Genomic DNA, 15,443 nt, shown 5'->3' with positions numbered 1-15,443 from the left:
GTAAGTTTTTGGCGGGTAATTACTGTGTCGGTGGCTTCCAAGCCACAAATGGTGGAATTAAAAAGAAATTTTCAAGGCACCTTATCATCGTTCAAAGAGGCTAAAATAATGGAAAGTGCTTCAGACCCATCACGGTCCGATGATGCAACTCGTGCAAATTTTTATTCTTCAGCCATTGAGGAATTGAATAGGCTGCCACATGAATTCATGGACGATATCTGCCTTGATATTTTTCTTTCAAAAAGGCAAGTCATTTTTAGACAAGCAAATGGCATAACAAAAAGATAGTTCCTAAGATGTCTCTTTAATCCCTGCGAGTGTTCAGTTTAGGATTTTGTCTTATTAGTACCCGTTAACTAACGAGTTCTTTTATAGTGTCGCTTCGTGGTTCCTTTCAGTGTTTCATATGCGACAAATTTATTGTGTATTATTGTGTCGCAGTGTGCATGTTTTTCTTTTTTTTGTGTGTGTTTCTGATGTTTTGCATTCTGTATAAAAGCCCCTCTAGTTTGCCCACTCCTGTAGGAGCCTAACAAGGCGTACGGTACGCTAAAAGAAATAATAAAAAAAACCTAACATCTCCGCTTCTCGTCTGTGCACTTCGTCAAATTTAATTTGGCATGATTGCACTAATGGCTATTTTCCCCATAAATTGCATATGAGCTTAATAATAGGTAATTCCAGCCAAGATGTGCTCAAAGATATTTGTGTTGGTAGCAGCTATGCTCTTTAATTCTGGGCTCATTAGGTTTTTCCCACACGTATTTGCCCTAAATGTTGGCGTTTGTTCGCATAGCTTGGCGCAAGTCTCAACGGCCCCAACACGACCTTCAGTGTATTCATTTAAAGTTATCAGTGCTTTCTTTTGAGCCCAGAAATGGCGTACTCAACGGAGGGGCTCGGGGTGAGATCCGTTCTGTTCAGTCGAACAGTCATGCCCAACTCTTCGTGACCATATAGATTATATCACGCCAAGCTGTCCGGTCGGCAACTACTTTTCGAATATTTCGCAGATTCAGCTGCAATGCCTCAAATATGCTTTTTCTACTTTGCCCCTCAATCTTTTCTAGCATTAGAGTTTTTTTTTTCTAGTGACTATTCTTTTCGTATGAGCAGGTCACATCGAGCACAAGGAAAAGTGTTAGCATGAATAGGCTAAAAGAAAATGGAAACCTAATTTTGCTTTTGAAATGCAGTTCTTCGTTTGCACTCCGATCATTTTGCCAGTCACGTGTTTACAGAGAACCTCACCACTAGAATCCCCCACTTTTTTATAGCTCCAAATATTTAAGCTTTCGTTAAGATCAGTTCTACCATTGAGTGGTACTACTGCTGCGCCTTAGGGCGCCGTGAAAATTTCCCTGTGCCATCGGGTTCTATATACAACAAATTGCGCCTTGAATAATTTATGGCGTTATTCTGTGCCACGCAGAACTCTGCGCAACATATAAACAAAACCAACTGACAACTTCGGTTTCTGTTAGGCTATCAAGGCTCTGTTCTTTACTGCGACGAATCAGCTACCAGTGACGCCACATCAGCATCTGCAGATGCTGATGTGGCATCACTGGTAGCTCCAAGGTCACAGTGCTGATGCAAGTATAGACCTGTACCAACTGACACACTACGCACTGAAGGAGCGAGCAGCCGACATCGAGAACGCACTTTTCAGAAAGCGAGCGCCAGGCACATGCAAAATGCATCTAACTTAAAGTCCAGGGTACGGAAGCCACAAACACTGGATGGAGATCGAGGCTTCCCCGAAGCGGGATGCCGCAGATAAAGAGAGAAACAGCGCTCAGAATAACGACTCGATATACTGTTAAAAAAAACTGCGTCGAAGTGGACCAAAGAATAAGATATAGGATGGGGAAGAAGGCGCCGATAGGAACACCGCTACAACACGTGCGAGCAGAAAGGCTCGCGAGAAACACTAGGCGAAAGTCCTTAAATAAAGAATATTCCGTAATTGCACGATAGGAGAGTCTGTTGGAAGAAGAACCAAGCGTGCAAAGACATTTGCACGCAGTAGCATGCCTTGCAGCATTGGTTAATCTCCAAACGTTCTGAGAGTCTGCTCGAAGAACCGTTCCAAAAATGGAGGCTGGAACGAAGGCAAGCTAATTATGTAATCGGCAAAAAAAAAAAAAAAAAAAAGATATGGTGTCATGGCGCATGGAACGCGCACACCGATAGTGAACAGGTCCAGCAAAGGCTTATCCAAAGGTGCGCCTCTACGGGACATTCGACGCCACTGACGTCGCGGCGCGAGAACAGCCATGGCGGCGGGCGCTAGCGGCCAGCGCACACCACCGAAGCGTCCGCCCATCAACGACTCGGACAGAAGAATCGTCGAAGCGCGGCTGAGTAACACAAACCGAGCCTGAGAGAACAAAGGGAATTGTACGGCGCGGGTTCGCGTAGCCAGAAATCTCCTGTCCGATCACTAATGAAACCACAGTCATTCTCCGTGCCGAGCCTGAAGCCCTTGTGCAAACGCTGGCGTAAATCGCAAAAGCTCCCTGTGGCGGCGTATAGCTGGCGCTCGGAGCGTTTGGTCTGAAGCTTGCTTGGTCGCTACGACGTTGCATAAAAGCGGCCATACAATGCGGGCTCACAAATGTAATCGCCACTCCAGGGGAGTAGAGAACTCACTTGATCGACTACAACCGCTGATCTAAGCCTTTTTGCGAAGGAATACAGCACGAGAACGACGTGGGTTCAGCAGCGCGTATGGCTCGTACTACACGCACGCAACATGCCATCTTAAATACGCCAGTGCTGGCATACTTAACACAACAACTAAGCTCACGAGAGTAACGGAGAGCAGCTTAAGTAAAGCTAAAATGTTAGAGCACAGAACGTCGAAGTACTCACCCATTTTTAACAACCAAGTCTGTAAAGCACGACGATAGAACACGAACGGCACCTCGTGTAACACACGCTGCGGCAAGCCCGGCGAATGACTGAAGACAGAAGTAGTGAGCGCACAAACTCTCTAAGCTACTCTAAGCTAAAGTCCCTTGATAATTTGAAAGTAGCGACACTCTCCTCCGCGCCCCGCTTTCCTCCTCGATTCTCCTCGCGCGGCGGCGGCGAGCGCTGCGCACGACACGCTTTTTCCTCCTGACGCCCGCCGGCCGGCCGCAGCAGTGAGTGAAGCGCGAGCTTTTGGGCCAGGTCTGCGCTCCAGGAGTGCACAAAATTTTTGAAAAATTGCGAGAAAAGCATTGAGAATGCCGATAGTAAAGTTCATGAATTGATTGGTTTCTTCTTAGAACTGTTTGAATGGGGAATACTTATAAACAAAGCTTTCAGGCGAGTTCTGTGCTACAGACGCTTTTTAAGTCTCATGATAAGGTTTTACTTTGTGCACTTAATCTAGTACTGCCTCTGACTTTGTGTTTGTTTTTTTTAGAGCGTGAAATCTGTCACCGCGGTAAAGCTTCAGAAAACGATCCAGGCTGGTGCTTTGAACTTCAAGATTAGAGAAGGTTAAAGCAGGACTTAGTCTATTTCGCTACTGTCAAGCTATCTCTCTAAGCATAATATATGTCACGTGATCAACCATGAGATTGGATTATGGGTAATTGTACATGTATTTCAATCAATTACTGGGCCAAATTAATTGATATTTAGTAAATTGCAATTAAAATCTAAATTTTAGCTGCAACACAGAACCGTATACCGTTGGAAAGCTTAGGCCAAGCGTAATGGCACTGTGCTAGATAGCGATGCGCGATAATCTGCGTTCATTAGTTAATTTTGTATAAAATCAAATTTTGAGCTGTTCATTGCTGCTTCGAGGCAAGGAACAGGTTTGCCATGGCAGTCTTGATATGATGCTGATGGAGGAATTAAATAATTTTATGAGTACATGGCCCCTCACTGACTTCGCGTGTGGTTAAAAGACAGCAGGGTACACTGGGAGAAGTGGTGGGCCCTATTGCCGATACACTGAAGTTCTGGGGCAAGCATGTTGTGGTCTCATGCGCTCTGTAAAACAGCTTGATTTCATTGAACGCAACAATCAAATAAAAAAATTACAAGGTGCACATAGGTCTTCAACGTGCGGAAATGAGAAAGCATATAACTGCCAATTCATTAACTATCGCTATACTATCTATCACTATATCTACTAATGCCAGAGACCTATCATAACTGTCACTATCCGCAACGAACACTATCACCTCACTATCCGGGCCTATTAATATAATTTACTATTATTATCCGTAACAGTCACCATCATTACTTATCACTATTCATAATCATCACTATTTAATCTGATGCCGTCCCATGACCCATTGATATACTTCAATTTTCATTGACTTACGTTGTCAGTCATATCTCTATTATCTCATAATATCTGACGAGACAACTATACATTGACTTTTAATTCTTATACTTTCTTGTTTTCTCATAAATGGAGGTGGGAAAAGAGCAAGCCGCAGAAATAACTGACTAATATCAGCGCGGGGTTCATGTCTCTGTCGAGGAGGCTTCCTTTACTTCAGGACAGGTCGGTGAGAGAAAATTGATGGAACTGCGTTTGGTCTGTTCTTTTTTTCGAGTTCGTGTAATATTGGCGGCTCAAACTGGTCTTCATGAAATGTAGCTAGAACATAGAGCGATGAGATAATTACTCAGGCTAGGTGAAAAAAAAAATCTTGCATACAATTGAAATGAGCAATATGTTACAGTGTTAAGAATTGTTGCTCGCAAAATGTTCCCCTATTTTTACATAATAACTATAATCATTATTGATTGTTTAAGTTTCGTAAATACAGAAAATTGATGCAATGATTCCGGCTGATTTGACATCGATGGGATAACTTTTCTCGCAATAAATGAATATGCGGAATCGCGCTTTTAGAGCTCCAGCTTTCAAAGCGAAGGTAACCTGCCAACGCCTAGTAGTCATGGTCAAAGTGAAGCGTGTGTGATCATATGAACACCTCCTGCACATTGGCCGTATCCCTGATAAAACGAACGCATATTTTTTAACCCACGCGTGCGTCAAAGCATGGCAAGACACATTCAAGAATTGAAAAAAAAAAAATGCCATACGACCTAACTAGTGCAGATTACCCGCAATACCTCGGGTTTACTTGCCAAAGAGTTTTTCAGGGCCAGCATTCATTGCTCCCGAGTAACCGACGCACACTACAAGTAAAAGCTGGAAAGGCTAGCTCCTCTACAAGCCCGAATTTTGATTTTTAGTGAAGGAGGCCAGGGATCCTAGCATAATCGCGACAAATGCAATCGAGAGACTGTAATTTTCCAGTTATTTCTGACAGCAAAAAGCAGATTATAGCGCCCTGTTTCTGACTGTACAGAAGTCGAAGCGTGTTAAATGATGGAGCCTTGGAGCCTCGCAGAATATTCAGCATGCTGCAGAGGACAACCTTATTTTTATACAATGAACATGCTGCCGCCGCAAAAATATTGAGCAGCAAGCAGGAATAAAAAACGCAGCGTCAGGTGACGCGTTATTACGGGGAGTGAGAAAGGCACTCGACGTCGCAAACAACTCTGTTGTTTCTAGGAATAAACGTCTTTCGACTAATTTTGTGAATCCATTGACTCGTGCGCAAGCCGTCACGCTTGCCTTGAGATATCATGAATACCGCATAACCATCTTCAGGTCGCTTGCTGCAGTTGTACGCGCAACAGCACGGCATAGAGCTTGCACGCTGCAATAAAAGCATAGCGCGCAATATTCGCTCGCCGAGACTAGGGGAAAAATGGCGCGACGGAAAAAGAAAACACAAGGAAAACGCCGGACGCGCGTCGGTTTCTAATGGCAACGGCAGGGAGACCAATCGTCGCTCAGGAAATCGGGCGGAGAGCCGGCCTTCAGCGAAGGGGCGCGCAAGGGGCGAGGGGGAGGCGAGGAGGTAGCGCGGCGGCGTCAAAGTTCAATCGTTGGCGTAACTTTCAAAGTATCAAGGGGTTTTACTCTAAGCAGACTAGGGGCGCCATCTAAGAGACTATTCCTGCACAAGCAGACTCTCAGCATAGCCTCCCAGATCGCCCCCGCTGGGTTGATCTCGGAAGCCATGCTGTCGGACAGCCTTTGGCTATGTAGCGAATGCTATGGCGGTGGAGTGTACTATATAATGGGTAGTGTGTTCAGACGCCGCAGCTCTCCATTCATTCGCCTGAGAAGTAAATCGGGGTAGCTTAGCTGGAAACGCTGATTGCTGGACAAAAAGCGGCCTGGCCTGAGGCTTTTTTGCGTCGCGCTCAATGCTTAACCGGACGTGAAGAAGTCGAATGGTGGCTTTGCTCGTTTTTTTTTTTTTTTCTGCCCAAGAGGCTCAATACTGTGTACTTCGTGTCACAGAATATCTGCAGCTCTGCGAAAGGCAGAGGAGACCTTGCAATCGTCCTCCTCAGTGCCTCTCGCCCCTGCGCACTATACTGGAGAATTGTGCTCCTGCTGTCATCCCCGCTAATTTGGGGGGGGGGGGGGGGGGGGGGCGAGAGGCGCGTAGGAGCACAATTGCCTATTGTAGCGCGCGTGATCCTGATTGGGCCGGAGTGTTTCTGGCTTTCGCAGTTCTGCAAACATCTTGTCAAACGATGTATAGGGAATCGCTAAGCGCCTCCGCTCCAGCAGCGTGCCCGGTTCCAGCCTTCGATTCGTGGATCTCGATGTGGCACGGCTGCGGCGCGCTCGGTCACTGAGGCGCTCGACGATGGCGGGCCAGCGCGTTTTCGCGGATGCGCTTTCGGCACGCCGATCCGTGCTGTACGTTGGGCGGAATGAGGTCGGAGGTCGATTATGGTGACGACCTGCGGGAAATCGCTAGCACCGTCAAGGTAAGAATAAATTGCGCAAAATTGTCTCACATTTCGCTTTATGAGGCTGTGCCGCTTGTCTCGCCCCACGTGCTTCCATGACCTCGTACAGTAGCAGTTCGCGGCACAGACCCTCCTTTCCTCAAAAAAAAAAAAAAAAAAAAAAGAAATACTGCCATGGCTATGAAGACCTCCACGAAAACATTCGCCGTCTGCACTTCACTGCTATGCTGAGTCGCATGCCGTGCGCATTCTCAACCCCTACAAAGGTAAGAACGCAGCTTTCGTTGTTGAAAGGTTTTTCATTTGTTGCGCATTCATCAAATCGCTATGTTCTAAGTCAACTTTTTTTCTGCACACTTTTACAGCATCGTTACTGTATGCTGCGAAGAGGCCGATTCTTTTTTTTATACGCAGCAGCCGATGTAGTGAGGGATCGCGGCTTCGATCAGCTGTCCAAGATCGTCGCGACCCCCGTAAATGTCTACAGTGCAACCATCGTTTCAGCATCTAGGGCAGCAGAAGCAGGCGCTGTGTACGATGTAGTGCACCATTGTTGACTGTGCCAGGTTAAGGGCCGTGGACCGTGCTCGCGCGCCGTAGTTCGCCATGAGGGTTACCGTAGAAGGCATCCCAATTTCTCGAGAAGAATTAGCAGCCAGTGATTGGTTGACTAAAGTAAACAAGCTCCGGGAAGCGCGAACAACATCAGGGCCTGCCGTGCCAGATTTCCCTGGATACAAAGCGGGACCGAACCAAGCGTCCCAAATCGACAATGGGCTACGTGCGAAGACGGAAGCTGAACGCACGCCTCGGCAGCGAGGACGCTTACTAGCCAAAAAATCTGTAGCATCGAACCAGCCTCGCTTACCCAGCAACGCTCTCAAGCTAATTGTGCGCCCACGGGGCGGACTGCTACTCTCTAAGATTACAACCTACCAACTACTGGAAGCGATTTGCACTGCTGCTCACTTCACCAGGGACGCTGTTCGTCACGAAGACCTAATACAAGCTAACCTGATCCAGAATACTTTCGCGCACTGCACCCCAGTCGTTGAAAGAGCTGAACGGGTGATGCAACTCAAAGAGATCGCCATTGACAACAAGGCGTATGAGATATCCGTCTACTGCGCTCCAGATGATAGTTCGAGCCGTGGTGCGATTCGCGGCGTCGACCTCCAACTGGATCGAAATACAATCCAAGCAGAGTTACAAGACAACCGTAACCCACCCATTGTGGACTTTCGGCGGCTCGGGAACACCACCGCAGTACTCATCACATTCGCTCAGCGCCAAGTGCCTACCTGGGTCTACTTTTGCAATAGTCGCCACAGATGCAACTTATTCAAGAAGAAGTACGAGGTGTGCTATCGCTGTGGCGAGCTCGGTCATCGAGCCGATGTTTGTGCACGCACAACTACCAACTGCAGAGGTTGCGGATTATCCAATCCTACCAACGACCACACGTGCAAACCAATCTGCCGCCTGTGCGGCAAAGAACATCTCACGGGCGATAGTCGCTGCAGGGAAATCTTCAGGATTCCTTACGAAGTCAAGCGCAGGAAGTGGGAGAAAATTCGAAATGCTGAGGAAGAGAAACTCAAGACTCAAGAGACCGCCAAGCGGATCACACTCCAGCGCACCAGCCGATGGGACCGGCAACGCTCTGATAGCCAGCAGCGGCAGCTCCGAGACCGCTCGAGATCTTTTCCACCGCTCAAGTCTCCCGCTCCACGGATGGGTTTTCAGGGGACCTCCTGGACTAATCCCGGGCCACCTGCAGTCGTCCAGCAGACAGGGGACTCTCCTCATACTTTGCAGCAGCCATCTGGGCTACCACAATCTCTACCAGATCTACGAGAACGTCAAGAACCGGTGAGTACGCAGGAAGGGACTCCCACTACTCTAGACACACACAAAGCGATTATGGAACTGACAGCAGTCATCCAGCAACTTATACTCAGAGTAGAGGCTCTCGAAAAGCCGACGGATACACTCACTCCGTCTCCCCCGCATCCGCAGGGATCATATGATTCAGTACCTATGGATATTGCTCCTCCCAACCGATCAGCACAAAAACGCAAAGCAACGTCCAACACCGACTCACCCGCGGAGGGTTGGCAGGCGCGTTTTGCCAATGTTGAGGAAAGCTGCAACCTAAGTCAAACTCGCATCAAGGCTTTAGAAGCACACATCGAACGCTCACTCCACACAATCGGCTCACAAGTCACGCAACAATTTGAGATGCTGAGCAAAGCTATAGAAGCACAGGGCAAACTCCTCGCTGCCGTTGTACCCGCGGCCCCTGCGCCGACACCCGTTCAAACCCCACAATTATCCCAGCCTAACCATGGCGAGCAGCTCGGGTAACACCACCATCTGGCAGTGGAACTGTCGTGGGTTCGCGCGTAAGCGTCCGGTCCTCCAGCAGTTCCTCGCCGCGAGTGATCGCCCCGAACTAATAGCTCTCCAGGAATGCGACAAGAACACGAAACTTGCCGGTTACAGTACATACCTATCGGAACGAGTAAAACCTCGAATAGCTACTCTCGTCAAACGTAATCTCACTGTCCTCCAGCACAATTTAGATCCAACTTTACCCGAATACGTCTTCTTAGAAATATTACCTCGACCCTCGCGTAAACGTTGCACTAGTCTGTTTATAATTAATGTCTACAGCCCTCCCCGAGCTCATAAGGATATTTTCGGTCTGCTTTTCCTCACAGCCCAGCAGCTGGCGCAGGGGCAACCCCTCCTCATTCTCGGTGACTTTATTGCGCATCACCGCGCTTGGGGCTACCACTATGGCTCTGCTAAAGGTCGACGCCTTTGGAATGACTGGCATACGCACCAGCTGACACTTATCACGGACGTGTCCTACCCCACTAGACACGGTACGGGCCTACAGCGTGATACAACGCCGGATCTTGCCTTTACGATCTCCGGAGTTAAAGCGACTTGGTGTCACACTCACGAAAACTTTGGGAGTGATCACTTCGTACTCGAAATCGTAGTACACGAGCCCACCAGGCAATATACGCGGCCGGCTCAGGTGATTGACTGGGACTCCTTCCGGACGCACAGGAAACAGCAGGACAAACCTCCCGCTATTACTGATATCAAGGCGTGGACAACCGAAATTGTCAAACAAGTGGCCGACGCCACTCAAACCGTCGAGTTAGAGGACAGTGTTTCACACTGCGACCGCTACTACGCCTATCTGTGGGAGCGCAAGAAGTCGCTCGAAGCTCTACTTGCCACTCGGAAATGGGACCGCAATGTCCGGCGTAGACTGGCGCGCGCACATATGAATATCGAGAACTATGCAATAGAACTCACTCGACAGAGCTGGCACAACATATGTGACCAGATGAACAAGTCTCCAAACGCTCGTAAGACGTGGAACCTCCTTCGACATTTACTCGACCCAGCAGGAGGCAAGCTCCAGACACGCCAACAGCTCGAGCGAATCTTCCACCAGTATCCTGGCACGTCTGATGAGCTCAAACAAGAGCTTATAAATGCTTACATCCGCCCTGAACCAACAACCAACCTCCCCTTCTATCAGGGCGCGGACAATCTCTGTCTAGACGCTCCAATCACTTTTGCGGAGGTTCGAGCAGAACTCAATCGCCTCAAGACGACGTCGGCGGCCGGCCCTGACTGCATTTCAAAAAAATGCTTAGGAATCTAGACGACACGTCCGCTTATGTTCTTATCGACTATTTTCAAGAATGTTGGGCCAGCGGTACCGTCCCTTAAGAGTTGAAATGCGCCAATCTAGTCCTCATCCCCAAGCCTGGCAAACCACCAACCTTGGCCAACCTCCGTCCCATCTCTCTCACGTCCTGCGTTGGGAAGCTGATGGAACACGTTATCCAGACCAGACTCTCACGATACCTTGAAGACCACCATCTTCTACCAGACACAATGTTCGGCTTCCGCCGTCATTTAGCGGCCCCGGACATTATGCTTCTTCTCCATCATCAGGTAGTCATGAGACATACACTAGACACGAAAGTGATCGTCGGCCTCGATGTTGCCAAGGCATTCGACAACGCCCTCCATGAAGCGATTCTTCAACAACTTCAAGCTCTCGGTGTTGGACATCGCATGTATGCGTACATCCGAAACTTTCTCACCGACCGCACAGTGCAACTTAAAGCCGGCACTGGAGATCCTTCCATCATCTCTCCGGGAAACCGTGGCACGCCGCAAGGCGCCGTACTTTCGCCGATGCTTTTTACCGTCGCACTGATAGGCCTGCCGAAGCTACTGGCCGACATCCCCCACCTGCATCACAGCATTTATGCTGACGACCTCACACTTTGGATCAAGCGCGGCAGTGACGGCCAGATTGAAGAGACTTTACAGACCGCGATCGAGCGGATTGGAGATTATCTAAGTACAGTTGGCCTCACTTGCTCGGCGACAAAGTCCGAGTATATCATCATCCCATCCCCGGGACGACGCCCTTCAAATATACTTCCTGACATCAACCTCCAGGTGCAAGGAAACCCGATTCCTCGAACAGACAACATCAGAATCTTGGGCTTGCATCTACAGGCCAACGGCAGCAAACATCATCACGATCCAACGCATCGACCAGTCGGTTGTACAGATCGGACGCCTCCTAAAGCGAATCTCCAACAAACATCATGGCATGCGAGAGTCCAACCTCCTGCGCCTCGTTCAAGCTTTCATCTGCTCCCGCATCACCTACTCTGGACCCTACTTACGTCTCACTCGTGCCGAAAGCTAACGGCTAGAGGCATCACTTCGAAAAGCATACAAGATGGCCCTAGGTCTTCCCATGTCCACAGCTACCCGTAAGCTCATGGCTCTCGGAATCTTCAATACCGTGAGCGAACTGATCGAGGCAACCCTCACCACCCAGTATGAGCGGCTCTCACTCACACACGCTGGCCGAGCAGTACTGCAGCAAGTTGGGATCTCCCCGCCGAGATCGGCCCCAAGTTACGCTAAACTTACACCGGAATATCGCCTAAATCTCCGCATTCCTCCCATTCCCAAACGGATGCACCCGGAACACCACGCCGAGAGACGGGCCGATCGGGCTCGTCAATTCGAGAAACGCTTCAGTATACGGACGCCTCTTACCATCCATCGAGGCCAGCGATGGTGGCGGTAGCTCTCGCCCCTCACCGCAGCTGGTACACAGCCTGCAGCATTCACAATGTAGAAACAGTCACCGCAGCTGAGGAGGTTGCCATTGCGCTAGCGCTAGCCGACCCTAATACCAAAGTCGTCATCAGTGACTCTCAACAGGCTATTCGCAATTACGATGCTGGCCGTATCTCTTGCCAGGCGTTGCACATTCTACGTTCTACAGCACCATCTTCCACATCTCGCTTACTTCTTTGGGCTCCAGCCCACGAGTCGCTCAGCGGAAACGCCCAGGCAAACATTCTCGCTCGAGATCTCAGCTGCCGAGCCGAGAGTATGATCAGCCACCCTGCTTCCGCTGGCACTAATATATCACGCGCTTCTCTACTCACCACTTACACGGACATACTCCAGCACTACCGACTCCAAAGGTGCACATATCCTCCCGCACACCGCGATCTAACAAGACGCGAGGCCATCCAATGGCGCAAATTACAAACTGGCAGCTTTCCACACCCCCTCTTATACAGCAGGATCTTTCCGGATCAGATAGCCCCCATGTGTAAACACTGCTCAACTCCGGCCACACTCATACACATGGTGTGGACTTGTACACATTACAACACAGACAACACAAACACCCCAGAGACGTGGGAGTCTCTCCTGTGTACTTCCGAGCCAGCAGACCAACGCTGGCTTATCCAACGCGCGGTGGAGGCCGCGGCATTCCAAAGGATCCCCGCCGACCTCCTTTAAGTCAGCGCAACCGGCCCTTTGGTCCCCTGTTTCTGGGCGCAATAAAAGGGTTCACCACCACCACCGCGGCGCATCCAAACACAAGCGTGTCGGGGTAGCTCGGCTAGAAACGCTGATTGGCTCAAAATATATGACGTCACTAATGACGTCATAAAACATAATTGATCACGTGATATTCAAGACGTCATGTCCGGATGTACGGCGCATGTGTTTTCCCTAGGCTGTCCCTAGATTCCCCATGCTTTTGAAAGCGCTTGGCCCGGCGGCGAGCCGCGAGACTTAGCTTGCGCCCGGTGTGCGGATACCGCGGAAACGGCAGCGACGTCAAAACACACATTTACGCCTCGAGCCCCGAAGAAGTTTTCGAACCAGCTTGTCACACCGCGCCAATTGTCAGGGAAATAACAGTTTAATTGCTCTTCTTTTGTCTAGATCTGTGTGAGACTTTTAGGCGACACGAACAATCGAAGTTCGCCAACGCGGTTTGACTCGTTCGTAGGTGCCGGCAGGGCGAATTTTCCAGTGAAAACTGTACACCACGTTTGTGGTGATTGACCGCGCATCTGTACATATCCTTGCAATTATATTATTTGCAAAATGTTTCCTTGCAAAATAGCTGTCTCGGTGCGACGTCTTTCAGGCGCGCGGTTTCTCGGCAAAGGTCGCCCGGCCCGCTGCCGCGTGTTCCGATATAATTTGGTCTCTTTCTAATTCATTATAAATTGTTTTAACCAGAGGTGCGTGCGGTGACCGCTCTAAATGGCTAAAACGGCCTAATTTCCTCATTCCAAAGTAACGCGCCGGCGAATGCATATGATGCCGGCCGGCAACCCCGCATCGCCGAATGACTATAGGGGGCTAAAAAAAAGCCTTGAAGACAAAGAGAATGGAGATAGAATGCTAGGCCATTCAACTCTGCAATTCTTTCAGTTCAGAATTGCGATGCTGGATTGATGTTGATTAGGAAAAAAACAAAAAACGAAATAAGCTGTAGTATTAAAGGATGACCTCGCACTGTTTTGGTTACCCTGTTGCCAAAAACAAGTGCCTGATTGATTCCTATTCTCATTTGGGCTATGATTATTACAATACTATGTATAAGTCAATAACGTACATTGATCAGGGCTTGCTTTAGATTAAGATTAATACCATTTTGCACTTAGAGCATAATGCCTTCATATCTCAAATACGATTGGTGAAGCATATCATTGGTTACTGGTTTAGTTGGTTACTAAACCAACTAGAACCACGCCATCTTAATCCAATGTATTAGACCTTATACTAACTAACGCGCCGGATCTTATCTCTTCTATCTCATATTTACCTGGTGTTAGCCATCACTCCTTGCTTCTTTTCAATGTAAAAGTTCATATTCCTAATCGCCGCAGGTATTGCAAGTCTATTAAAGATTACAAACGGGTCGGCTATGATGCCATTAATCATGAACTAGCTCTTTTTTTGAACAATCATTTACCAGAATTTTCACAGCGTTCTTGACACTAACTGGCAGTTGTTTAGGGACACTGTTGAACGTTTCACTAATAAATTTGTGGCGCTAAGACTTTTGCGGAGCAATAACCAATCTCCATGGTTTAGCAACACTTTAAAAAGGTTATCCAGCAAGAAAAAGCATTTGTTTCGCTCTGCCAAATTAACGACCTCCCAACAAGGTTAGAATGCCTACCTTTCTGCGGCCGCTGTGTACAAACTGGCTCTAAAAAACGCTAAGGACTCCTTCTTTAACACTACCTTGCCTAGACATTTTGCCTAGTCCTAGACAGTTTTGGAACACTGTCAACAAGAAAGATACTTCATCAATACTATTAGGTCATCTGACGGTGTTGCATTTTCACCTAACGAATGTGCGAGTGTTCCTAATAGTGTTTTTATTAGTGCTTTTTCTGACAATGTTTCCCCTAGCAATCATGAGTGTCCTGTTCTTGATGTTTTTCCTATGGATCCAATTCTTTTGGATACAACTGGTATTCTGAGAATAATTGAAAAACCTTAAGATTTCCCCCTCTTGTAGCGTTGATAACAGTAATTCCAAATTTCTTGTTAATACAAAGATGTACACTTCAATGATACTTACCAAACTATTTGACCAGCCTTTGGAAACAGGTTGCATTCCCGATGACAGGAAGGTCGGCAAGGTGATTCCGCTGCACAAGTCTGGAGATAAACATTGCCCTGATAACTTTCGCCCTGTATCGCTCACCAGCATTCCGTGTAAAATCGTGGAACATGGCATCTATTCTCATCTTGCTAACTTTTTAGAATCTAATCGCTTTTCAGTAATGGCCAGTACGGTTTCCGTAAATCTTTTTCATGCGAAACACAACTCATACCACATGTTTCACTAATAACTTGCATTGCATTCTGGGTCTCAGGCTGATTGCATATGGATTTTTCAAAAGCATTTGACAAGGTTTCTCATGAGCTTCTTTTTCTTAAACTGAAATGCCTTAACATCGATTCCACATTACTTGCGTGGTTGCATTCCTTCCTTTCTAACCGAAGTCAGTTCGTAACAGCCAATAACGTTAATTCAGATGCTTCGCCTGTTTCCTCTGGTGTGCCTCAGGGTACCGTCCTTGAGCCCCTCCTTTTTCTCATTTATATAAACGACTTACCGACTAATATATTGTCTTCCGTTTGTCTTTTTGCCGAAGACTGTGTTATTTACCGCGAAATAATTGATGATAGCGACTTATCTGTTCTTCAGTCAGATATTAACAAGGTACTGGAATGGTGTC

The sequence above is a fragment of the Amblyomma maculatum genome, chromosome 5 (genome assembly GCF_055883805.1).
Source record: "Amblyomma maculatum isolate TAMU_Amacu chromosome 5, ASM5588380v1, whole genome shotgun sequence".
NCBI classification, from domain to species: Eukaryota; Metazoa; Arthropoda; class Arachnida; order Ixodida; family Ixodidae; genus Amblyomma; species Amblyomma maculatum.
The sequence above is the reverse complement of the archived record's forward strand: the minus strand, read 5'-3'. Positions refer to the sequence as shown.